General features: G+C 41.2%; 1 protein-coding gene and 1 long non-coding RNA gene across 4 annotated transcripts in view; one reads left to right on the forward strand and one right to left on the reverse strand.

Moving 5' to 3' along the window:
- Positions 1–26,446, reverse strand: part of NRBF2 (nuclear receptor binding factor 2) — a 1,206,382-nt gene that overhangs the window by 189,376 nt on the left and 990,560 nt on the right. The gene's annotated exons all lie outside the window — the stretch shown is intronic.
- On the forward strand, positions 837–24,694 carry LOC126962180 (uncharacterized). Of its 3 annotated transcripts, none has more exons than XR_007728611.1 (4): positions 837–1,366; positions 19,489–19,569; positions 20,881–21,814; positions 24,588–24,694. It is a non-coding gene; the product is annotated as an uncharacterized LOC126962180 (long non-coding RNA). The 3 variants fall into 3 exon arrangements; XR_007728609.1 differs by having other exon boundaries at positions 837–1,361; XR_007728610.1 differs by having other exon boundaries at positions 837–1,361; positions 20,881–21,455.

Genomic DNA, 26,446 nt, shown 5'->3' on the forward strand with positions numbered 1-26,446 from the left:
AGTGGAAGTCCCATGATGGGATGGTAGAACCATAAGGTAAAAGGAGTCTGAGACCTGGTGATCATGGAGCCTCCAAACCAACCCTAGACCACCTACATTAATGTGAACTTAATCCTAATTAATACACAAATGAAACTCTTATATTATTGTGAGTGGCAGTGTGTCCAACAATAGAACTGTACTCCCCAGCCCCCCTTGAAGCCGTGCATTTCAATGTGTCATTGAAATAAAGTAGAAATTGTGCAGAATTCTGAAAATAGTTCTTAGAAGGGATATAGACAGTTGGAGAAAGTCCCTTGGGTCTTCTTTGCTGATTCTTTTCTGCTGTCTGAAATGTGGATGTGATGAGTGGCACTCCAACAGCAATTTTGGACCACGAGAGTCCTCGAGAAGCAGAAAGATAGGAGGAGGCTGAGTTCCTTGATGACTTTGTGAATCCAACTTACCAGTATGGGACCACATACTTTTGAACTTCTTTTATACAAATAAACAAATCTTTTGGTATTTAAGCCACTTTATTCTGGGTTTTCTATTAACCTGTTTGATAGAGAGGTTCATCAGAGTTAACTAGAAGGCACAGGAAACATGAATCAGCACCAGAGAACTGGGATGTGTGACTTTTGTCTAGTCTCGTTGGGAAACTAGAGTGGAAGGTGCAACCAGGAATCTGGCAGACTAGTCAGGTTCAGTGTTGAAACTCCAGCCCAATGCATGGGTGTGAACCATCTGGGTCACAATCACTGATGGGGAAGAAGCAGCTATTGTGCTGTCAGGCCGGGTATTCCTTGTGCAGTAGACAGCTGGCCTTGCAAGGGCCAGACATGGGTTGAGCAGAGGCAGAGGCAGGCAGAGCTGACATAGCCCATGCCTGTTTCAGAGATGGTGAAAGCAGAACTATTCTGCTGAGCCTCTCTTTCTCTTCTTGGGGCTGTCTGTAAGCAGCTGGCTGACTCTAATATCCAGGCTTGTGAGAATCAGCTCTGTTCCTCTCTCTGTCGTGTGTGGGCCAGCTGCATCCCCACTGGTCCTCATTTCCCCTGCACTGAGCTCATTCACTCCCTGGGGATTAATTTGACTGTGAATACTGTGGACTCTGAAGTGTGGGAAAACTGGAGACACAAACAACAGAAGCCTTAATGCTACAGGGGCAGAGAGTAGCATCTTTTCCTTGGTTAGCATCACATGAGACCTGGCAGGCCGTTTTGTTGCTGGTGACATTCCGTAATCAAAGACACTTCTACCCAGTGACTCAGGGAGGCAGCCTGCTGCTGAGCAAAGAGGAGGCAGGTCTGCAAGCTGGAGTTCAGAGAAACTTAGGATCGTATGAGGATGATCAGTCCAGAGCTCTCAGAATCAAAGAGGTAAGGTGAGTGGAGGCACACTGTGAAACAGAAAACAACATGAAGATTATTGTCATTTTATTAATGAAGAGAGTAACAACACAAGCAATTCTCTTCCCCATCATTACTGAGAAGATGCCTTCTTGTTAATTTCTTCCCATCAAGGCTGCCTTGGGATTCATTGTAAACAAAGTTCTTGTAGACTTGTTTTAAAATTGGGGGACAGAGATATTTAGATTGATTTGCCTCAAAATCTCTACCTTCCCCAGAATGACCTGTACAGAATGCTATTGCAAACGTAACTGACAACTCAGTATACCTTCAAAATTGACCATGCTAATGACGGGATATACTAATTGTGTATAATACACAGTAATCATGTGCCTCATGCACATGCTAACCCCATTTACTATTATCTACCTCATATCTAAAAGTCTCTTATACTGTTTATATGTGTTATGTGAAGAAATAGAGATAGAATAATTTTGGGAAACACTGGGTTAAATGAAGCTGAGCTGAAAAATTGTTACTGAGGGTGTGAGACCGGGAGAGGTGAGCTGCCTACTGTGAGTTCTGAAGTGAGGGTTTTCATTGCTCCCTGGAAGGAATTTGGCAGGATGGATAATTATTTTCTCTGCCTCCACTGGTTGGATAACAGGCTTCTAACCTGGGCTTGCCTCTTCAAATGCTTTCTCCTGAAATGGTTCATCGGCGGAATGTCACAAAGGGAAAGGGAGAGATGAGATGACTTGCAGTGGCCCTGGCCATGCCCGAGCCAGGTGATTTCAGTGATTTTCTGCCTCTGACACTCTTGGTTTTCCAGTCTTCTCACCTATTGTGGTAGTTACTTCCAATCCTCTCTGTGATTCCCTTTTTTCTTTGGTTAGGTAGCATTTGTCTGGCTGCCTACAGCTAGGAACATTTATTAATGCAGAACTGAAGTGAAGTTCCTTACTGCTCAACTCTCACAACCTTTAATATACTAGATGCAAATTAAAGTTCATAATTCTCCAAAACAGGGCTCAGGAAGGTGGCATTTTCTAAAAGCATTTGATCCAGAAGCCCTGCCTCCACACCCACATCCACCTCCCAACGGACTCCCAATTTCTCATTTTTTTTTTTGAGACAAGGTCTCACTCTGTCACCCAGGCTGGAGTGCAGTGGTACGATCTCAGCTCACTGCAACCTCTGCCTCCCAGGTTTAAGTGATTCTCCTGCCTCAGCCTCCCGAGCAACTGGGATTACAGGTGCATGCCACTACTGCCCAGCTAATTTTTGTATTTTTAGTAGAGACAGGGTTTCACCATGTTGGCCAGGTTGGTCTTGAACTCCTGACTTCAAATGATCCACCTGCCTCGGCCTCCAAAACACTGGGATTACAGGCGTGAGCCGCTGCGCCCAGCCCCCACAACTTCTCTTAGCATTAGTCTTCTGCTGAACCACTGAACACATTGGGGGAAATGCTGATTTAGTGAGTCACTGCTTAGTTGATCAGAAAACATCTTGGTGGTACAGAAGAGTTCATTTAACTAGAAAAGGTAAATAATTTTCTTCCTGCTTGTAATAAATCCGTGATCTTATAATAGATTATGTTCTTATGATGGATTTGTAGTGAATGCTTCTCTCGACGACCATCAGTGGCCTCACTCTCATACATTGTCTCATGTCTAGCCTCTGTTCTGGCCATGAGATCCCAGGACTATTGTGGATGCTTGTGGAGCAATTTGTAGAAGCCAAAATACATCTTATTTTTACCTGACCCATTACATCTGCTAATGACTTAGGTCAACTGGGTAAGCAATGTGGTCATTCATAATTAATTTTGCTGTTCATTATAGCCAATTATTTTAACTGCTGGATCATTTGTATTTTTATACAATCTGCAGTCTTCCAGGAACATACACAAGCTTAATGGATTGTATAATGTGCATTCCCTGATCCATGATTAACATGCTGTTTAATGAGTACAATTTTAAGAAAGTTTGAAACTTTAGGTCCCTGGCTTCTTCTACAAAACCAGGCACTGGAATGAAAAGTTTGCAACAGTAATGAGTTTTGAATACTTTACATGAAAGATTATTCTTACATAAATGAGATTCTCCTTGCAAGCTAGGAACATCCCACCCTTACATAGCCATCCGGAGATGCCATTGAGCAGGCCAGTACTGGGAAACACAATATTAATGCCAAGTTTGGGTTTACAATACTGGATACTCTGATTTAGTAGGTCCAGGATGTGTGAGGCATGAGCTCTTCCAAAAAATGTACCAGGAAATTCTGACACAGAGGTTTGTGGTTTGCACTTCTGGAAATACTAAAATTTTTTGAGATTTCTGAAGTGTGCAAGGAACTGGCTCCCCCAGCTGGGAAAACTGAAGGCCTAGTGATTGTTCAAGGACAACTGAGCACTAACTAGTTTCTCTCTGTGGAGAAGGATATGGGTTTGCTAAAGCTGGATTTGGTTCAAGAACCAGGAGAATCCAATATTTGTAAACGTTTCCTTAATGCAAGCACATAGAGTGTTAGTTTAAGTTTGTCTGGAATGGAAAGTTTGTCTGGAATCTTGGCTATGGAAGGCTGTGGTGTAGCAAAAACTGAGCTTTCCAGGTTTCATTAGAGCTTACTTTGTGTCGATGCTGTCTCCAACAGCTGGCCATGTCTCCCTTTGAGCAGTTCCAGGAACCATGAGAAACTATGCTGAAATATGTTGTACCTGCTTCTGTGTGTGGCTGTCATGCTTCCAATACGTTTCTGTATCTTGGCGAGGTACACTGAGCACTTAATCCAATGTGATAGACTGGTATATGTGTGTGAGCCCAAAATGCTGGGGAGTGAAATGATGGACCACTTTTATCTTACTCTAGTTCTTGACCCCTCCCATTGAAGTGCCAGGAGAAGGATGATGGTTAATAATAAGCATCATTCATGCAATCGCATAACAATTTCTGAGTATTTGGCTTTGCTTCTTACTGGTAAGTCTGGGCAGTTACTTAACTTTTGCAGTTTCTCAGCTAAAAAATAACCTAATGGCCGGGCGCGGTGGGTCAAGCCTGTACTCCCAGCACTTTGGGAGGCCGAGACGGGTGGATCATGAGGTCAGGAGATCAAGACCATCCTGGCTAACACGGTGAAACCCTGTCTCTACTAAAAAATACAAAAAACTAGCCGGGCGAGGTGGCGGGCGCCTGTAGTCCCAGCTAATGTAGTCCCAGCTACTCGGGAGGCTGAGGCAGGAGAATGGCATAAACCCGGGAGGCGGAGCTTGCAGTTATCTGAGATCGGGCCACTGCACTCCAGCCTGGGCGACAGAGCAAGACTCCGTCTCAAAAAAAAAAAAAAAAAAAAAAAAAAAAAAATAACCTAATAATGGTACTCCACTTTTAGGGCTGTTGGTAGGATTCAATGTGATAAAGCATGTAAAGTATTTAACGTGCTTCCTGGCTTATGGGACCCAAACAATGTTAGCCATCTCCCTTCTTCCTTTCCCTCTCTTATCTCTTTCTCTCTGGACTTCCCTGCCCACCCCATTTCCTGACACCTTCTCCTAAGCGACAGGCAGTTCTGTAATTTCTATTTTAAGAAGGAGGTTTGGGTTATGTAAACAGGTTGGAAGATGAAGAGGATTGAACTAGGGAAACGATCTTAAGGTTGAGTTCGCCAAGTACAGTTTTCCCTTGGATTATGTGTTTATTCGGGATGGCTCAGGTTGAGACACTGCAGTGCCCACAAGGCATTCCTTGGCACCACCAGGTTCTATGCCACGGACCTTGGGAGACACAAAGGTTTTGGATACACTCCCTTTCCTTAAGGACTATGGCCTAGGGAGACATTTGTGATTTGGTTGGCTACTCAGTACATAAGGCAATTTATACTACTTATGTTAAAACAGAGGTACTCTTGGCCATGGAAGCATGGAGAAAGGAGCAATGAATTATTGAACAATGTATTATCTCTATAGTCAGAATCAGAAATAAAAGGATCTGTCTGCTAAAAATAACAATACATTCATATGTATATTGCATCTGGTAGATGATTAGGGAATATATAAGCAAAGGCAATACTGTATGTATCAAAGTATATCTACAGGATCAGGGAGAGAGTGGTAGCAAAAAGGATCTGAAGAACTTCTTCACTACAGAAGAGTTCTGATTTCACACACAAAGCCTTGTTAAGAGAGTTCTGCTCTCATGCAGAAGTAGTGAAGGTGAAGTTGAGACACACCAGGGGAAACCAGTGTTTGCCTTTAGTTGTAGGCAATAAATTGTATGGGAAATGCCAATTTCAAAATCCCTCCTTTCTACATGATTCAATGTGAGTAAGACAGAATCGTTGTCGTTGACTATAAAATCCATCTCAAAGACTCAAAAATCATTAATGTCCAATAATACTGATTTGTTTTCTGTTAAATCTGGGTCTTGCGGCTTCTATAAGTCTTTCCTTTGGCAGAAAATTCAATAATTTATTATCACTGAAGGTAAAAATAGTCTCAAAAATGTTTAGTTTGGCTTTGGTGTTATACACATTTAGTTCATAAAATTCTAGTTGTGTCTCCATAATTCTTTACTGGAGAATTAATTAAGTTTCTCATTTCTGCAATTTACAACTTGACTATGTTTTTGTTGGAAGTCTGGTGGGAATTCTGATTTATTTTTGGTCTTCACTTTATGGGAACAATTTCTATGTTAAAACTTTCAGAATAGAGAATCACAGGACAATAATGCTATGATATGGCAACCAGTTTTTCTTGCTTATTTGTTTTAATGAAAATAAGATTGGCAACACCAAAATCTGAGAGAATTAAAAACGAACAAACTTCTTCCTGGAAGTTTTCATCTGAAAAAAATTGTGCTGATTTTCAGACGGAAATCTCACATCTCAAAGTACTTTTTATTGAACAACAAATACTATCTTATCCAGCAGTTGAAAAAAAATTCCACAATATAAAGATATTCACTGGGGAAGGTTCACAGAACACATAGGCATGGAATTTTGAGAGAACCGTAGGAAAATTGCATTTTTAATGAGCTCAAAATGCAAATAACAGAATGCAAGCTCATTAGTTTAAGGTAGTATCCCAATTTGGACACAAAGTTTGATTCGATTGAAACTTAGAGCAGGGGTCCCTATCCCCCAGGCTGAGGTCCAGTACTGGTCTATGGTCTATTAGGAGCCTGGCCGCGCAGCAGGAGGTGAGTGGTGGGCAAGTGAGCATTACTGCCTGAGCTCTGCCTCCCGTCAGATCAGCGGCGGCATTAGATTCTTAGAGCAGTGCGAACCCTATTATGAACTGCACAATATGAGGGATCTAGGTTGTGCACTCCTTATGAGAATCTAATGCTTGATGATCTGAGGTGGAACAGTTTCATCCTGAAACTATCCCCCAACAACCTCCCTGGTCCATGGAAAATTTGTCTTTCATGAAACTGGTCCCTGATGTCAAAAAAGCTGGGACCACTGACTTAGGGGATTTTTAAGAGGATAGAAGCTTCTTGAGGCAGACCCTGTTGGTGTCAACGTTCACTGAGAAGGCACACTCATTCTAACCCAGGTGGGGTCCAGGTTGCTGATTTCTTTCTGTCCATGTGCTTGAAAATTAGGAGCACTATTTGAGAGAATAGCATATTTGGAAAACAGAAGAGGCTAAATCAGATGGAGCCTATAGTACATTTTCAATGTGTTATAAGTAATAATAAGTGTCACTGAAGAGACCAGTCCTGTCTGGGCACTGTGGCTCATTCCCGTAATTCCGGCACTTTGGGAGGCCGAGGTGAGCAGATCACCTGAGGTCAGGAGTTTGAGACCAGCTTGGCCAACATGGTGAAACCCCATCTCTACTAAAAAATATGAAAATTAGCTGGGCGTGGTGGTATGCGCCCGTAATCCCAGATACTTGGGAGACTGAGGCTGGAGAATTGCTTGAGCCTGGGAGGTGGAGGTTGCAGTGAGCTGAGATTGCAATACCGCACTCCAGCCTGGGCAACAGAGCGAGATTCGGTCTCAAAAAAAAAAAAAAAAAAAAAAAAAAAAGAGAGACCAGTCCTTGCCTTCTCAGACATATCCCTGTAATAAGATTCTCTCTCCAGATCCCCCTGTGTGTCCTGTTTTTACAAGGGACCTCCTTTTTACCTACCAAACACCTGACAGAAGGGGACCCAGTCACAGCTTGGGATGAGCCAATCCAATTGTCTCTCTGAAGATTTGAACAGAGGGACCCTAGAGAGTTTTCCAAGTATTGGGGCTGCAGGAAGAGGCATGTGTCTGTCTATGTAATGCTCGAAGGTGTGCATGAGCTGAGAAGCCATGAGGAAATAGAGAAAGGCACTTCTCTGGCTTGAAACACTGACTTTGTGATCTCTGAGGAGATGCTGGGGTAGTCTTGGTGTCTGCTTGCACCTCTGGTTCTGAGGAAGCTGTGTGTCCCTCCATGTGCTGCCCCTGGATTTTGTGCACTCCCCTGTATCCTTACAAACATGCCTGCTACGGGTTTGCCTGGGATGACTATGTTTGTCACTCACAATTACTACAGTTTGTCCAAGATGGAAATGGGGTCAACAGGGCTGTAGTTTCTCCTTTTAAAACAAACTGGTTTTTTTTTTTTTTTTGAGACAGAGTCTCGCTCTGTTGCCAGGCTGGAGTGCAGTGGCACGATCTCGGCTCACTGCAACCTCTACCTCCCCGGTTCAAGCAATTCTCCTGCCTCAGCCTCATGAGTAGTTGGAACTGCAGGTGAGGGCCACCACGCCCAGTTATTTTTGTATTTTTAGTAGAGACAGGGTTTCACCATGTTGGCTAGGATGGCCTCTATCTCCTGACCTCATGACCTACCGGGCTTGGCCTCCCAAAGTGCTGGGAATTACAGGTGTGAGTCACCGCGTCCAGCCAGAACATACTGCTTTATATGTATGCATGACATTTATAACAGTTATTTGCAAGAGTTGAATATGAAGATGCGGTTGTCAAAATAGAAAGAGAACATTTTTTTCTGTTGGAATTAAGTGGGTCCCAATTCCTCCGATGACCCTTGAATGCAGTTTGTCAAAAAGGGGCTGGGTGTGGTGGCTCACGCCTTTAATCCCAGGACTTTGGCAGGCCAAGGCTGGCGGATTACTGGAGGTCGGGAGTTTGTGACTAGACTGGCCAACACGGTGAAACCCTGTCTCTACTAAAAATACAAAAATTAGCTGGGCATGGTGGTGCGTGACTGTAATCCCAGCTACTCAGGAGGTTGAGGCACGAGAATTGCTTCAACCTGGGAGGTAGAGATTGGAGTGAGCCAAGATCACGCCACTGCACTCCAGCCTGGGGGGCAGAGTGAAACTGTCTCAGAAAAAAAAAAAAAAGAAAAAGAAAAAAGAGAGCAGGCCATCTTCAAGTGCTAAGACCCTTCCCATTTCTCAATGAACCTGCAGCTCAGTCAGGGAGACAAAAGTAATACCTGCAACAACCGGAGAACAGGAACAATGTTCATGGCAGGAATAATGACATGCTACGTCATGTGGTACTGACCAGATGTGAACTCAGGCAGAGGAGGGGAAGTCAGAACAGACTGCAGCTGCCAGAAATGACTGAAGGAGGCAAGAGGTAGCTGCAAAAAAGGAGGGCTCAGCTCCTGAGTGTGGAGTGGAGTGGAGTTAGGGTGGAGGAGGGTGTCAGCGGGCACAGGGAGGTAGCATGAACCATATGTCTGTGGGTGGATAGTCCACATGTGAGTGAGTGCGTGCCGAGTGTCTCTGCAGATAGGGCCCCACCTCACCTTGAACCTACAGTCCACTTGGACAGACAAGACGTGCAGAGATGAAAATGCATCAGAAATGGACTGCAAGGCATGACATAGCCAAGAGCCAAAGACATGTCCTGAGAAGGAAGAGTTCTTTACAATCTAGGTGAGGGGTGGGTTGGCTGGAACACATGGAACAGAATAGACATACTGAAAACTGGTGAGCATTGGAGTGGTTTGGAAACGAGGCTGGCAAAGCCAGTGGGCCAGATGATGAGAGGTGTGAACCTAGGCTTGCAGTAAGGAATGACGGGACTTTTCAAACTTCTTTGGGGAATGGAAGCTTTTTTTTGAGACAGAGTCTTGCTTTGTTGCCCAGGCTAAAGTGCAGTGGCATGATCTCGGCTCACTGCAACCTCCACCTCCCGGGTTCAAGTGATTCCCCTGCCTCAGCCTCCCGAGTAGCTGGGATTACAGCCGTGTGCCACCATGCCTGGCTAATTTTTATATTTTTAGTAGAGACAGGGTTTCACCATGTTGGCCAGGCTGGTCTCGAACTCCTGATCTCAGGTGATCCACCCACCTTGGCCTCCCAAAGTGCTGAGATTACAGGTATGAGCCACCATGCCCGGCTGAAGCTTTTTCTAAAAAAAAAAAAAAAAAAAAAAAAAAATTGTAAGTGGAAGCTCAGTACATGAAACAGATGAAACAGATAAGTTCTGGGTGAAGGGGAAAGTGAGTCCAGGAGCCAAATTCCATGATCCCCACCCTACCCTTGAGGTCTGTTCACGATACCTAGGTGTACCTCTGGAAGCTGCTTGAAAGTCCAGACCAGCGGGAACCAGTCGGGAGTTGCAAATGGTAGATGATTGGGCGTATAGCCTCACAGGGAGCTTATTGCAGGGTGAACTGGCATAGGAAAAGAGTAAGGAGAGGTGAACAAAAGAGGTCACTGTGAAGGAATTCAGGTGTGAGGTGCTGAGGGCCTGGGAGTGGGGGTGGGGGAGAGGAAGAGGGAAGGGGAGGAGCGGAGACCCATGTCTTATTTCCAGTATCTTTAAGCTGATCATTATACCTTAAATTCCATTTTCAGTACTGGGGCTCATAATCTATTTGGAATATTGAGTGAGGAGTTTTGAACTCATCCCTAAACTGTAGTCCTTCTGATAGGAATAAAGAAACATTAACAGATGGGCACTGCAACTGCTTAATTCTGGGGGTCCAACTCACGGGTGTTCCTTCTAGAATCATACCTGTCTTTCCTCTTCCAGATGTAAGCCACCTTTTATGTATTTTTGACATTTTGCAGTTTCCTGCTCAGGAAGAAAGTGTGCTTCCCAAGGGGTTATATTAAATTGAATTGATTGTCAGGCAGAATTGAAGAGTTACAACAAAAAAAAGAAGGAGGCCATATTCAAATCTCCAGCTCTTTATGTTCATGTACATTTGTCTTTTCTGCTTCCAAATTAAGTCTCCACTGGTTTTGTCTGGTCAGCCTAGCTTTCTTTCCATCCTGAAACACTGAGGCACTCGAGCTGATTTCAGTGAGCTGGGAGGTTGCAATGACACAGCCCCTAAGGGGCCACTGATGGACTCACCCATTCGTCAACGTCAGTCTTCTTCATTAACCAAGCTGAGCTTATTGACATATCTTAGCAACAGTCCACATTTGCCTCTATTGAAGAAATTTGGTGCATGGGAAAGTAACATTGGTCTATCATGAAGGACCAATATGTGAGGCTCAGACAGTGAGTTCCTAAATGGTCAGATTTACATTGTAGTTAAGAACCTAGATAAGGAAAGCCACATACTAAAAATAGAAAACGACAAAAAACGAACAAAAAAAACCACCAAAAAACAAACTTCTGACCTTACCTTTCCAGATGGCCATTATTTGCTCGTTGAAGACCAAGATTCCCTTATGAAATTAAATGGGGGAAAACACTCCCTGCAGCAAATGTTCTCAAGCTTAACCCCCTTGATCCTACCTCCGTGCCCATCTCTTGCTGAAATGTCTTTGCTTCCATTTTGATGGAATCCTATCAAAACTCCACGGCCTGGTCTCCGTGCCGCTTTTCTCTCGCTTTTCTCTCTTGTGACGATTTTCCTCCGGTATCCCTTAACAGGCATTCTCCTTCTTTTGTCTTCCTTTAGAGTTTTGAAATGTGCTTAGAAGACATCTCTTCCTCTTCCTCCTCCTCCTTCCTCCTCCTCCTCCTCCTCCTTCTTCTTTTCTTCTTTATATTAGATACATTACTTATAAACTCTGGTAAGGTACAGATTGATAAAATAATGGGCAAACCATGGGCACTGGGATCAGGTGGATCTGAGTTCAAATTCTAGCTCCATCACCTAGAATCTGGGCTTGTGAACTCTGTTTCTGCTATGCCCCACTATGCCATCCGTTAGACAGAGATTAGAGTAACTACCTCCCAAGGTGACTGAGAGACTGCAAGCCATCCAGAATGTGAAGCCCAAGCTTGGCACCCGATTTCTGGCAGCCGCCTACTGAGTATCAGGTCTCTGCCTTTTCTATACTTCACATCAAGTAGCGTAGTTCCCTAAAGTGTTAAGGTGCTCAGTAACATTTTTTTTTAAATTGAATTAAAGAAAAGATTAGTTTTGGGACTTTGCCAGACACATTATCTCTTTTCAGACCTGTTAGTACCACTTAGTGCCTCTAAATAATAATTGGTAAAATATACCAGAAAGCAAAAATACTGTTTCACATTTTTGTGGTAAGGCACAGGCCCATTTATTGGGGTGCAGCAGCCAAACAGAAAACATGATGAGGCCATTTTCTTTTGCATTCTTCTGCCTCAGTCCTAGAGGCTGTGCTCTTTTTTTCGGGCTTATGAGCCCCTCTGATGGAGAAACCATGATCGGGGTGCCAGAACCTGTGGTAGTTAGAGCCAGAAAACAGGGAGAAAGCAGGCTCAGGTCTGTGTGTGGGCGCAGAGAAGATAAAAGGCTCCTGCCTTGGTAAACCTGACTTCCTGACATGGTTCAGATGCTTAAGAAGTGCACTGCATAAAACCCTAATGGAGCTTCTCTGAAGTGCCTGAGGACAGAGAATAAAGTGCCTGATCCACACCTAGAGAACCACTTTCTTCAGAGGGTTCTGACATTTTATTGTTAGCTGTTTTCATACTTAGGCTTTAAAATCATAAACACGTATCTATCTTGGAAGGTTTCCTGATTTGAAAAAGTAATACTTGTTCATTGCAGACAATTTGAAAAGTACAGAAGAACAGAATGATATATCTAAATGTTAACATAGCTTTAACTTACAGAAATGATCACATACTATGAATACTTTTGTGTAGACTATATTTGTATCTAAACAATTTATTGTGCTCATTTTCCCATGTCAGTAAATTTTCTTCTACAACACCATGTAGTATTCTATCACATGAAAGTTCCAAGTTTCACTTTTCCAATTTCCTAGAGCTGGACATTTAAAATAATGTTGAGATAACTATCTTTTTGTATATACTCTTTCACATGTTCTCTTTGGAAAAATTCCAAGAAAGGGATTGCTAGATAGAAGGGGGTAAATTCCTAGGAAAAAGGATTGCTAGCTCCTAGGAAAAAGGATTGCTAATTTACCCTAAAAGAACATGTGATATAATTGTTGACAAACTGCAACTTTTATGCCAATTTTTATTCCCCTATTGTTCAATATTTAAGTGATTTTCAATTTGTTACAATAGTAAGTTATAATGTGATGAACATACTTGGATATGGCTTTTTTTTTTACACATCTACTGTTTTCTTAGGTTAAAAATCCTCACAAATACAATTGCAGTATCAAAGATATAAACATTTTTGAAGCTTTTCATCCATATTGCCAAATTTTCTTATAGAAAAAGGGATAACTCTCACCCCCAGTGATTAGAATGCCATTTATTTCTCAAGATGTTTGCTAGCTAGCATGCAGCTTGTCATTTAAAAAAAATTTGCTAATGAGACAGTCCAAGAATAGTAGCTTAGTATTTTGATTTGTATTTCTTTGACTGTTAATGAAACTAAACATAATTTTTTGTTTTAGCCTTAAGATTTATTAATACAGAGCTCAGCTTTACAAGTAGTTTTTTCAATGTTAGAATTAGACCACAAAGTTTTTATTTTGGATGAATTAATTAGCTTCGATGTCATTACTCAATAACTATTTATTGAGCACTGACTATATGCAGGATGGTGTGACAGCCACAGTGAGGATGGTGTAGGTGAGAAAAGGTGAGTTCCTGTTCCTAAGACATTAATCTGCTGCAGAGAAAAGACAGATACACGCAAATAGACAATTTAAAATAGGAAACATTGTATATTTTATTTATTTACCATTTATAGTATCTAAAAGGAATTTGATAATATAAAATGATCTGAGACTACTAACAACAAATGGCTTAGAACCAATAAAACCATTAAGACAGAGATTAAGAATGGAATTTACCTTGAGCTTTAAATAAAAAGCTATTAATTAACAATGCATGCAATTTAACTCCATGCTTCTTAGCACTGATGGGAAATGTGTAGGGTCATGTAGCTGTCATTAGCTACTAAAAGGATGTGTGCAAGTTTGTTAGAAAGGACGCAATCTCCTATTGTACTCATGAAAGAGCTCTCACATAGGTGTTTCTATAAGGAGCACAGAACCACATAATGAACACTGTTTTTGATAGAATTATTTAAAAAATTCAGTCTTCATATGACTGTTGTTTAAATAGTGACTTGCACCCACACAAAATGTGTTTTATTACCATAGTGGCCCATAGTAAACCATAGTGTTACACTGTAGTGCAGAGGTATCCAATCTTTTGGCTTCCCTGAGTCACACTGGAAGAAAAAGAAATATCTTGGGCCACCCATGAAGTACACTAATACTAACAATAGCTGATGAGCTAAAAAAAAAACTGTAAAAAAAAATCGCATAACATTTTTAGAAAGTTTATGAATTCGTGTTGGGCCGCATTCAAAGCTATCTTGTGGCCCACAGGCTGCAGGTTGGGCAAGCTTGCTGTAGTGCTTAGTATTTCTTAGGGAAGTTAGGTATATGCCTTTTCTGAGAATCTGATTTAGTACAAGGGTACAGCCTTAAGAATATAGGGTCAGATTGACAAGCATAAATCTTTTGCCAACTTATTTCACAATCGGTTGTTGCAATTAGTACTTTGACAGGCACTGTACCAATGATTTAAGATGATTAAAAATGACAAAAACATGAGATTGCTAATGCCCTCAACCCAGAGTATAGGTGTTCAGCTATTGACCATAATTCGTTTTCTGTGTTTCATTTATTTGTTCATTCTACAAATGTTCAGTAAGTTCAAGAAACTAAGCAAGGGTCTACACTACAGGAGATTGTAATTTGTTTGGAAGAAGACAAACACATAGTTTAAAATAATGAGGTATAAGTATTCATATGCAGAGAGGCACAGAAGAAAAAGGAAGTCTATGTGTCTTGGGGTGTGATGTCAAGAGGCTTGAGAGGAGATGACATTTGACATAGGTTTGCAAAGTTGAATAGAAAAGATGAGAAAGGACTTCTAGGTAAAGGGCACAACATATACAAAAGCACGGATGTATAAAACTACAAAAAGTGTCAGAAAAAGATAAGCAGACAGGTGTTGGGGGTGGGGAATGTGGCGTTTGCCAAGCCAGGTTGGGTGATTTTTATCCTCTAGACCTGTGCTGGCACAAGTCACATGGGGCTAATTAGAATTAGTCATAATTAAAAATTCATTTCCTCAGTTATACTAGCCATGTTTCAAACGCTCTATAGCCACATGTGGCTAGGGGTAACCGTGCTGGAGAGCACAGACATAGAAGTTTCCACCATCGCAGGAAGTTTGTTGGATAGCACCACTGGAGACAATGGAGTGCTCAGGAACACTATTAAAAAGTGTAATGATATGACCCGACTGGGGATCTTAGTAACATTGAATTGAAAAGGAAGTGAGGTGAGGCCAGGCACAGTGGCTCACACCTGTAACCCTAGCACTTTGAGAAACTGAGGAGGGAGAGTTGCTTGAAGCCAGGAGTTGGAGACCAGCCTAGGCAACATAGTGAGACCCTATCTCTACAAAAAGTAAAAAACTTAGCTGGGTCTGGTGGTGCAGGCCTGTAGTCCCAGCTACTTGGGAGGCTGAGGTGGGAGGATCGCTTGAGCCCAAAAGTTTGAGTCTGCAGTGAGTTATGATTACGCCACTGTACTCCAGCCTGGGTGACAGAGACCCCATCTCTAAAATTTTTTAAAAAGAGGAAGTGAGGGTACAGTTGAGAGAAAATGAGTGACAGTGGTAATGGAGAAATGGGTACAATCTAAGACATTTGGAAGCAATAGTGCTTGTTACCAATTGATGGATGGAAAGTGGGGGGAGTTAAAAGTAATAGTGCTATTTCATGACTAGGTGGAGAGTGATAAATGATACAATTACTGTAAATAGGGAACAGAGGAGGAAGTCTGTTGGACAAAACAGTAAGTTCAAGAGTTGGACATGTTGCAGCTGAGGTACCCACGGGAACTCCATGTGAACAGGCTAGTTTAATGCTCAGAAAAGAGGACAGATCTTGCAGAGACTTTAATATATAAATGGGTCGACCATATAAAATTATAGTAGCTAACATGGATGTAAGTTTATATGCCCAACACTGTTCCCAGTGCTTCACATGTACTTCAGTTCATGTCATCTTCCCTGTGACTGTATGAGGCAGGACTTACTGTTCTTAACCCCATTTTATATAATCTACCCAAGTTCACACCAGTGAGAGATGGAGTCGGGATTTGAACTGTAACATATTTGCCTAACCAAAAATCCAGACAGAGGATGATATGACAAGCCACAAAGCAGGGATTTGCATATGTATGTGAAAAATCCCACAAAATTTTCAAATTAAGTCACATTTAACTGCATAACAAAAATAACTTTTATAGAAAAAATGGAGTAGAATAATTTGGAACTGATTAGAAAATTTAGAGCACATGACTGTTGCTTATGCAGTATAGTATTGGGCAAAGACGTAGAAGTCAACGTGCTTGCCGGAGAAGAATGAGAGGATGGGGAGGAAAGAGGGCCCCAGCGTAGAATCCTGGAGAACACTGATATTCAAGGAGGAGTGAAGGTAGAGAGCTCAGCAAATGAGACTGTGAACTAGAAGAGAAAGATGTGCCTGAAGCCAAGGAATAAAACATTTGGCAAAGAGAAATTGTTGGTGGGAAGAATTCAGATATAATAAAGCCTGAAAATGTTTCCAATGACTTTCCCCAGCTAGAGTTTGTTGTTGGCTTTTTTCAGAACAGCTTCTATGGTACAGAGGGTGCTGGAGCCAGAAGACAGTAGGATGAGAAATGCATAAGAAGTGAAGAGTGGCCAGGCGTGGTGGCTCACACCTGTAATCCCAGCACTTTGGGAGGCCGAGGTGGGTGGATCACCTGACGTCAGGAGTTCGAGACCATCCTGACCAACATGGTGAAACCCATCTCCACTAAAAATATAAAAAATTAGCCGGGCATGGTGCCAGACGCCTGTAATCCCAGCTACTCGGGAGGCTGAGGCAGGAGAATTGCTTGAACCTGGGAAGCGGAGGTTGCCGTGAGCTAAGATCATACCACTGCACTCCGGCCTGGGCAACAGAGTGAGATTTTGTCTCAAAAAAAAAAAAAAGAAGTGAAGAGTGTAGACACATCTCCCAGAAATTCAGCTGTGAGGAGAAGGAGGATAGGATTTTGGCATAGATAGTCTTTTTTTTAAACACATTTTTTTTTGTTTGTTTGTTTTTTGAGATAGGGTCTCACTCTGTCGCCCAGGCTGGAGTGCAATGGTGCCATCACGGTTCACTGTGGTCTTGACCCCTCCAGGATCAGGTGGTCCTCGCACCTCAGCCTCCCAAGTAGCTGGACTACAGGCATGTGTTACAGTGGGTTTTGCCATATTGCCCAGGCTGGTCTTGAACTCCTGAGCTCAAGCAAGTCTCCCACTTCAGCCTCCCAAAGTGCTAGGATTACAGGCTTGAGCCATCGTGCCCAGCCATAAATAGTCTTAAATATTAGATGTGTGAATGGAAAAGGGCCATTCCATTTCCCTCAGGGAACGGGCACTGGAATTCCTGTAGACTAGTTTACAGCTTTTCTCAGAAAACAGCTTCATAGCAGCTGAAATGCTTCAGGAAGGATTCATTGAAACCATGGAATCTTGAATGTGAGTGAAGGTCCAGGCAATGTGCAATCCCACTGCATGTTCAATGTTAACGCTTTTTTTTTTTTTTTTTTTTTTTTTTTTTGAGACGGAGTCTCGCTCTGTCACCCAGGCTGGAGTGCAGTGGCCGGATGTCAGCTCACTGCAAGCTCCGCCTCCCGGGTTCACGCCATTCTCCTGCCTCAGCCTCCCGAGCAGCTGGGACTACAGGCGCCCGCCACCTCGCCCGGCTAAGTTTTTGTATTTTTAGTAGAGACGGGGTTTCACCATGTTAGCCAGGATGGTCTCGATCTCCTGACCTTGTGATCCGCCCGTCTCGGCCTCCCAAAGTGCTGGGATTACAGGCTTGAGCCACCGCGCCCGGCCATTGTTAATGCTTTAACTTGTGAGAAATAAGGGCGATCCATGGCATTATCAATTTGGTATTTTGCTGAGGTAGGAATTTTACCCATTTGCTTGCTGAGGCTGCCGAGACCGCATCTGTCCCTTCTGTGGTTCATGGACCTAGCAGATGGCTCAGCATCCACTCCTACCCTGGTGTCACATGAAGTTTTTAACAGTGTTGTTTCATAGTGAAAAAATGCCCATCAAATGAGAGAGAAAACTCAAAAGGGTAGTTTTTTTGTAGTAAATAGGTGGTCCAGAGATGTATGTGTTGAAATGCAAATAGATTTAAGAGAGAACCAGGAATCTGAACCCATTTTCACGATTTTGAGCTTCTGGAAGTTATGGGAATGTACCCTGCATAGATCAAATAAGTAGGATGAACACACATCCTAGGTTGCTTGGGGTATTCCTGATTGGCTCCTGTTGACCTGGTAAAATATCTCATAGTGTCTCCTTTCATTTTCCAAAATAGTCCTGGTTTGTCTGATAAATTATAAGGTCATCATATATACAAGTTATACTACAATGAGTTCAATCAGATTATGGGGAAGGAGGGAGGGCTGGACAGACGGTATCAAGGAAGGTTTCACAGGTGTGGCCTTGAACAACAAAGAGATCCAATAAGGCAGAGAGGGGAAAGAAGGTGTTCCTGACTGGTGATGATGAAAGCACAGAAGAGGTGCTTACCTCACAGAAAACGGAGACGTTGAGTTCTCTCTCAAACCACACTCCTGTGGAAACTCACCAAACCTGAAGAAGTTAAAATGAGAAGTGGAATGCAGCCATCTTCCATGAGATCCACTGCTCATTTTTAGCTGTCCAGTTCTGAGGATTTTAAAAATGTTAGTTAATACTTGCACATTTTTATTAACTAGATTTCTGTAGAGAATACCACTGGGCAGTTATTTTGCATCATGATGGCAGCAAAAATGTCTTCAACCAGTTCTTAGATTCTAATGTTTTAGAAGTTGCAGGAATTATAGCTTCCCTACTAGCTAAACAGGGGTTTGGATAGAGGAGATAAACTTAATTTAAAGCATAAAGTGTTCGAAGGTTCCCTCCCCATTGTAATTATAAGAATTATATTTAATATGTATGTAACAGATATTCACATCTTGAAGGAAGAAAACAACTCCCTTTGCATAAGGTAAAAATACTGCAAATATTTCATTATGTCAGTTATTTATTCTTTCTAAAATCCCAGCAGTATCATTTTCCTCAAAATTAATCCTGATTATCACTGAATGTTCTTTGCTTACTGGATTCCCAACTGCCTGGGCATTACTTTTTTGTTTCTTTTGTCTTTGTGTACATGAGGATTTAGATACATGCACAAATTTCAAACCTTTTTCGATAGGTAGGATTTGCAAAATCGCACAAAAAATTATTATAACAAATGTGATTATATGTGGGAAATTGGATTTAGACCTGTAATACAATGAAGGCTTAACAAACTTTTTACACTAAAGTAACACTGGAATAAAAGTAGGCTCGATTCTATCATTTCTGGAAGGTCTGATTTTCTTCTAATTTCCATGATATATTGGTATTGTTAACCCACGTATGTGAACAGTAGAGACACTGCTGAGAGCCTGCACATAGGACCTCAATTCTACTTGGGATGACAATTTGCCTGACACCCGTCCCCCCCGAAAAAAACCCTACATTCCCCAGATTTCCTTGTAAGTGAAAGGAATAACCACATGATCTCATTCTGGCCAAAGACATAAGGGAAAGCCACCTGATGAGACATCAAAGAAAAGCTACTGTTTTCTTATTGAAGGAGACATACTCAGCCAGCGAACATTTTTGACCTTTGCCTTTCCCTTTCTTCCTGCCTGGACTGCAGATGTGATGGCAGAGTGGGGCTGCCATCTTGGGCCATGAAGCAACAAGCATGAAGACATACAAAGGATGGTTGAGTGGAAAGGTAGGAGTCTGATGGCACTGTGGGGTTTCTGTGCCAGCCCTGGAGTGCCTGCCGGTGGAATTTTTGTTGCATGAGAAAGAGAAACCTTTAAGTAAACAAGCCACTGATTTTTAAGTATTGTGTTATGGACAGCCAAGCCTATTCTGTAATTGATTAATTCCTAATTGATTAATCCGGGAATGACCCAATTTTAGTAACATTTTATCCCTGTCATTCCTCCTTCTTTGAAAAACATTCTCAGCATCTGAGGGCAGTTTTGAGGATTAAATGGGTCAGTATGAGTGAGGTTTTTGAAGTAGTGACTGATAGTAAATATTGGTTCCTATTACAGAAAGTGAGTACAAGATACTTTTTCCAAGAGAATAAGGATAGGGTTTCTGGAAGTCTTAGCTCCAGGTGATACAGCTACAGTTGCCTTATACAGGGATATGCTTAAGAGGCAGTGTAAAAGGCTCATTACACTTCATATGATGTGTGTGCATCCTTATCTCACTGTGCTGAACTTTGATGAGTAAAACTTGGTTTATTACAGAATATGTGAAGGTATTGGTGGGAGCCATACACAGCACAAGATCACGGATAGTGGACAGTAAAAACCAAGTTAGAAATATGTATGGAGCACTGCTTATGCATAGCGCTTAGTGTTGGTCCTGTGATTGGAGATAATTTTTGTCATCAAATAGGACCTGTACCTTTATGGGATTCTGAATGAAAGGGAAACAGTCATGAGAATATTTATTTGGTTACATGTGCACTACAGCTGAAAAAAGAAAAGGCACTGCTACATAGCCCTTGCCCAGGAGGGACTCACAAAATCATAAGACAGTTCATATTTTGTAACCAAACATTTGAAAAAAAGAAGTAATCGTGAACTCCAGGAAAAACAAAAATGTTTCAAGAATGTAATTAATCGTAGCATACTACTCTGAGCATAGTAAACTAGCAGCAAACAATACTTAATCATAATAACTAAAAAACTCAAAATGGATGAACCCTCAAATTATGAGGTAACTAACTGGGAGAATGAAGGAGGTGAAGGGTATTTGAGAGCGGTAATATCTTCCTCTGCTATAAGAAGTCAGTAGATAATATTTAAAATTGATAAATCAAGTGGTAGCAGTATATTTGTATTATGTAAAGATTTGCGGTAAATTAGAAGAAAAAAAGTCACTCAGAGATGATGTGGTTGCAGTGGGTGGGCTGAGAAAGGCAAGGAATTGCCCTTTTTGGTGAAACATTTTAGACTATTCGACTTTTGAACTTTGATACATTTTAAGCTAAAACATTAATTAAAAATTATGTTTTGGACAGAACAAAAAAAGGATTGAACAGTGAAAGATCAAGAGGGAATGATTCCTTGGGAGCGGCAGTTGACAAAGCAAATTACAGAATATACTCAGTGAGAATCAGATGAAACACGGGAGATAAAAGGCTCCGGACCAAGAGGTCCCAGCGAAGCATTCAGAGGAGAAAGGCTGCAACCAGGAAGTCCACACACTCACAGCTGCTTCCAGGCCCCGGTGCTCACCCAGTAACAAAGCCACTTCTGTCTGGGAAAACCACAGCAAGGCGAGGCAGGGAGCAGAAAGCCTTTAATTGGGGTGGCGAACGAGCGGCCCTGTGAACTCCAAATGCCTCCAGCAGGCTGGGGCACGCTTTTTCTTTCCCTTCCTCTTTGCCCACCCGTTGATGGCCTCGCTCTCCAGGGCTTCTCAACAGGCATTGTTGGTCTTTTGGCTTCTCCCCTGCTTCAGGTCCGGAGCCATCTTTCCGCCTTTTTGCTATTCCGCCCTGAGCATGCTACGGGCCAGTGTCCTGGGTTCTCAGTTTACCCTCTCTCCATCAAGATGTTCCTATCCGGGTTCCACCTCCTCAGACCTTGCCAGGTGACTGGGCATCTAATCTAATAATCCAGTAACAAAATCAGTGGTAACTAAAGGCTGATAGCCAAATATGTTAATGCTTTCTATTAACATTTCCAGATTAATAGTGACTTTTGGAGCTTCAACTCAGAGGAATTACTTATCTGGGAAAGTTGGGCAGTCGGTGTCCAGAGATTAGGGACTTTTGGGTTGGACAATCCCTGGTTCCCCTGAAATTGCTCCATGAAAGAACCTTCTGAGCATAATTGAGCCAGCCTCAGTGTCCCCAGTTTTTTGGTATTGATCCAACCCCACGGTGATCTCATCTCCCTCCACATTGAAAGAATCCAATCTATTCTGCACTATTTTGTGCTTGTTTATTGGTAAGTTTTCCTAAGACAGGTTGCATGTATATCCCTTTTCTTCCTAAACTGGTCCATGACCTCCTTGAGGGCTGGCATCCTGTTGTCAAATGAAATGATAGCTTCCTTTATTAACTACACATGTCCTCCTTGACGACTTTCTGGGGCCTTGACTCACAACCCTTTGGCTTAGAAACCTGCTCTAGTCATGAGATGAAGCGCTGATGGGAAAGAAGGTATCAGTCTGCCTGTAAGAAAGAGAGCTAGAGAGAGGACAGAGGCAGGGCAAAGAGGCCAAGGACTGAGGTGCTCAGCGCTCGGCAAGAGCGGGTTTCTCTGGAGTGGACAGAACACTGGGTTTCTGGGTGGTCAGGTACTCACATGGAATTTTGGGGACTCAGTTTTCTTGAAACAGTCTTTGCTTACACTGCCCAAGCTGGGCTCATAAGAGGGGCGAGGTACTGGGAAATGAACCATTGAATCTGTAATTCTCAAAATCTCATGACATACACAGAGCAGGGTTTTTAGGACACTGTAGACAAATCCACCTAAATAGCTTCTGACCTGTGTCTCATGTTGTCTGGTGATTTCAAAATGCCTGACAGGGTGAAGGGAGAAGGAAAGGCTCTCAGTGAGGTAGAAACAGCTAGTAATGGCAGATATAAAACTACAATAAAGATAAAAAAATAAATATTATTATGTTTTAAAATATAAAAACATAAAAATGGGCTTTTATTATATAAAGTATAGAAAAACAAAAAGAAGGAAATAAAAACACCCATGTTAAAGAGTGAAATTTAAAGGGTTAAGAAACATGTTATACTTTTCAGATCTTTATATTTTAAGATACACATGTGTACACATATATAATATATACTATATACACACATTTTAGAACATAAATAAGATCATACTAAATATTGTTACAGAATTTGCTTTTTTACTTAGCACATTATTATAAGCATCTTTCCCTGCCAATAAATATTCTTTCACTTTTTCATTTCTAAATCTTGAAGATGATGTCATTGTATAGATGTGCCAAAATTAACTGAATCTCTACTTTCTTTTCTGAGACAGAGTTTTGCTCTGTTGCCCAGGCTGGAATGCAATGGCGCGATCTTGGCTCACTGCAACCTCCACCTACCAGGTTTAGGTGATTCTCCTGCCTCAGCCTCTCAAGTAGCTGGGACTACAGGTGTGCACCACCACACCCAGCTAATTTTTGTATTTTTAGTAGAGACAGGGTTTCACCATGTTGGCTAGGCTGGTCTCGAACTCCTGGCTCCAAGCGATCCACCTGCCTCGGCCTCCCAAAGTGCTGAGATTACAGACGTGAGTCACAGTGCCTGATCTTTTTTTTTTTTTTTTGAGACAGAGTCTCACTTTACCTCGCCCAGGCATGATCTTGGCTCACTGTGGCCTCCTCCTGGGTTCAAGTGATTCTCCTGTCTCAGCCTCCCAAGTAGCTGGGACTACAGGTGTGTGCCACCACACCTGGCTAATTTTGTATTTTTATAGTGATGGGGTTTCACCAAGTTGGCCAAGCTGGTCTTGAACTCCTGACCTTAGGTGATCTACCTGCCTTGGCCTCCCAAAGTGCTGGGATTACGGGTCTGAGTCCCGCCCCTGGCCCGCCCTGGCTAGTCTTGAACTCCTAGCCTCAAGCAATTCTTCTGCCTCAGCCTCCCAAAGTGCTGGAATTACAAGTGTGAGCCACCATGACTGACCTCTACTGTTGAATTGTTTCTAGTTTTTCATTGTTAAAAGCAATGCATCATTTTACATTATTGAAATTTAGAGTTTTTATTATTATGTATGCTAAATATCATGCTCGTTATTTTTTTTGTTGCTATTCAAAGTCATCAAGACACTTTTAGCTCTTGTTGGTAGGTGAGGCATAGGCCAAAAGAACTAAAGATAAAGGAGCAGCTGGATTTAATCTGCAAGCAGCTGAACTGATGCTGTGAAAAGGGCTTGGGCAGCCTATTGGTAAAAGAACAATAAACAAAGATGTAAGAAAAAGTAACAGGTTTTTACTAATTTAACAAATGTAAAGACACTTGCATTTTTAAAAGCTATCTTTTTTTCTGTTTATTTCACAGTTTTTAAAGAAGATGTAACCAATTCTTAATATCCTAAAAGTAGAAAGCACGGGCAAGTGTATAAATGTTTTCTCATTCCTTTCTACTTCTGGGTGGCAGCCTGAATGCGTATCTATTATTGCAATTACTTCCTAATCCTCTGCAAGTGGCAGCTTCCGGAGAAGCAAGCAAGGGCTGTGAGAAAAACTTTAAAGCCTCTAAAGCTTAAACTGAAATTTAAATTTACTTTAAAAGACCAGCAACAATAAACATGGATCAGTTGTTCTCGAACTAGATCCAGCCCAAGAAGCTCTACAATTGTGTTGTGTGAAATAGTTGCCACCAGTCACAGGTGGCTGTTGAGCATTTGAAATGTGAGCAGGACAACTGAAGAACTGAATTTTTAATATTATTTAATTTTAATTAATTTATATTTTAAAACTGAAGCAGCATATTTTTTCCTGTAATAAACTCATTTCTCTGGTAGGACTACATTTCATTTTAACCATTGCAGCATCAGATATTATACTGTCACGCGTGTTTTGGGTGTCTGTGTTGTTTCTAATGTTACACATAAACATGTAGTCGAGTAGTTGGGATTCAGTTCAAATTATTCTTTTCTATGCATTGATGTGACACAAGAATGTGTTTATTTGAATACTGTATGTAGGTAGCATGAGTTACAGTGAAAATTAAACTTTTTTTCTACTTAGAAAATGAGTATGAATGAATTTTAGATTTAAAATGAAGGCACGCTACTAATGGAGAATCAAATGGAGATATAGAAGTAGTACAACAGTGAAGAAAACAAGAGACTGGAAGAAGGTATGTTGCCAGTTTCACAGTGAATGGCAATTGCAATTTGCTGTGGCAGAGCTGTTTGTTGTATAATTCTTTCCTAAGATAATAAAGTGGACAATATTAAGAGACATTTTCAGCAAATACATACTGAATTTTGGTAAGAAGCTTCCTCTAAACAGTAAAAAATTGATAAGAGAAGTCACCTGAAATCAGAATTGTGTCCAATAAAATATTTTACATATACAAACATACACACACACACCATTTAGCTGGAAAAATGGTAAAATACATTATGAGTTAATTATGGAAATTGTTTGTAAATTATGAGGATAGAGAGTAAAACATATATTTTACAGAAAGTAAAAGATTTTGTGAATAAAAACCAAAAATTTAAAAAATAAGTCATTAAACAATTACCTAAACATGACCTTTCAACAATATAAATGATCAGGTGATTCAAAATTGGAAAAATTACAAGTACTTTTCTTTAGCTTTAGAGGCTATGCAACATAAGAGACACTATCCAATTAATTTCTTCAGGTATATTTTGTCTCAAGGGGCTTCCACATTTTAAAGAAATCTTGTAAATTTGTGGCTTAACATTAAACTCATGCTGTACATAATTTCTGAGTCTTTTACATTTGTCAGAGTGTTCAAGGCAGAATTGAAAGAAAAATACTTTTTATAATGATAGATGATGCTCCAACTGTGTTAGGTTGAAATTGAATGTATTGGAATTTTAAAATAAGTGACTGATATTTCCCTTATATGATATATATGGAAAATATTTGTGCTGTTTGCTGGTACAGACTGTATGAAAGTGTTATGATATAGTTGTTAACATCCTTTTATATGTATGTGCAAATACTGTTAATCATTGGCAGTTTGTAGAACTGTTGAAAGAAACAGAAGACAATGAATTGAATGATGTTATATTCTTTGGCAATGCTCATTGGTTGAGCTGTGGAAGAGCTTTACAGATTTACTGTATTGTTAGCTCTAATTTTCTTGAAACAGAAAGAATGCTTGCCTAACATTCAATTATTATTATTATTATTATTATTATTATTATTATTATTATTATTTTTGAGATGGAGTCTCGCACTGTCTCCCAGGCTGGAGTGCAGTGGCCGGATCTTGGCTCACTGCAAGCTCCACCTCCCAGGTTCACACCATTCTCCTGCCTCAGCCTCCCGAGTAGCTGGGACTACAGGCTCCTGACACCTCGCCCGGCTGGTTATTTGTATTTTTTAGTAGAGACGGGGTTTCACCGTGTTAGCCAGGATGGTCTCGATCTCCTGACCTCGTGATCCGTTCGTCTCAGTCTCCCAAACTGCTGGGATTACAGGCTTGAGCCACCGCGCCCGGCCCAAACATTCAATTGTTAAAGATAAAAGTGGCAGTGTGATTTACATTTTCTCACTGATATCACACCACATATGAATGAGCTAAATTTGAAGTTCCAAGAAAAGGTAAAACTTATTTGTGACCTAACTAGACAGACAGAACAATTTATATTGAAATAGAAACTTTTCATAATACAAATCAATAGTGATTTTATACATTTTCTAGAGTATGAATTAATATGCAGAATATTTTTATGAAAATTGTCAAAAGTACAAGGAAAATTTGAACACTTTGTTGATATTGATAAATTTAGAGTTGTATTTCAATTTATTAAATACTTTTAAAACTTGATACTAATCTTGAGTGGACACAGGAGAGTACCAATTCATTTAACTGAATGTAGTTAAATGAATGAAGTTTTGAA

This window comes from Macaca thibetana, chromosome 9 (genome assembly GCF_024542745.1).
Source record: "Macaca thibetana thibetana isolate TM-01 chromosome 9, ASM2454274v1, whole genome shotgun sequence".
Lineage (NCBI taxonomy): Eukaryota > Metazoa > Chordata > Mammalia > Primates > Cercopithecidae > Macaca > Macaca thibetana.